The sequence below is a fragment of the Vombatus ursinus genome, unplaced genomic scaffold (assembly GCF_900497805.2).
Source record: "Vombatus ursinus unplaced genomic scaffold, bare-nosed wombat genome assembly UNPS02003903.1, whole genome shotgun sequence".
Classification (NCBI taxonomy): domain Eukaryota; kingdom Metazoa; phylum Chordata; class Mammalia; order Diprotodontia; family Vombatidae; genus Vombatus; species Vombatus ursinus.
The window spans coordinates 4,901-5,815 of record NW_020943681.1 but is presented as its reverse complement, the minus strand read 5'-3'; positions in this window follow the sequence as shown (position 1 = coordinate 5,815).

The window sequence follows — 915 nt, the reverse complement described above, 5'->3', positions numbered from 1 at the left end:
GTTTGTAACTGGGGGTTCAAGGCAGCATCTATAAGAGACATAGGAGCAGGCATGTGCTAATAAATATTTAGCACCTGGATCTCCTACAAGGTATACTTTTAAATATAATCTGGATTATTATCTTTCCCCTATCACTTTCTTAAATTGAGACATCAGAACAATAAATCAAACCCTATTGTTTATAGTATTTGCTGCATTTGATTTCCAAAGTGTAAATACTCAAAATGAAAATTTAGCAATTGGATCTCTTGTGCCAGTATGAGTTGGTTCCAGCACACCACAGCAAGATGTCAGAGGTGAGGGCAATGAGAGATGAAGTGCCTTTGGTGGGAGTGAGGATGGAGATTGGAAGACAAGGATGAGGAGTAATGTGTCTGAATTCTGTTGCATATGGGAACCAAGCAAGGTTTTCAGTGAACAAACACAGAACCATATTTATGAAATGGAAGGAGAATGTGAGGCAGAGGATATGCAAACACACAAGTCACACAGAGCATACTGTCCTTCCTAAAAAGAAGCACACAATTTATAGACCACATATAATTCATACCATCTCAAGTCAGGTCCCTATGTTTTCCTGTCAGCCTCATTCCCTCACATTCTCCATCTTCTCCCCACTTTCTCTGTGATGCAGCCTCTTCCTCTTTTTTGTCTCTCTTCATCCACATTTTTTGTATTGTCCTCCATTTCTTCCTCTCATTTATGTCATTAACCTGATATGATATTACTTCCCAATTAATTCTGTTGTTTCTATTGTTAGTGTTCCTGTGGCCCTTCAGATTAAATTTCAGAATCCCCTCATTCTATCTTCCCTCACCTCACTTTTTTCATGCTATCAGCACACAAATGCACACTATTTTTATTTGTCTCATGGAATATCTCCATTTTCATATGTTTTCTGAGAGTCAAGTGAGA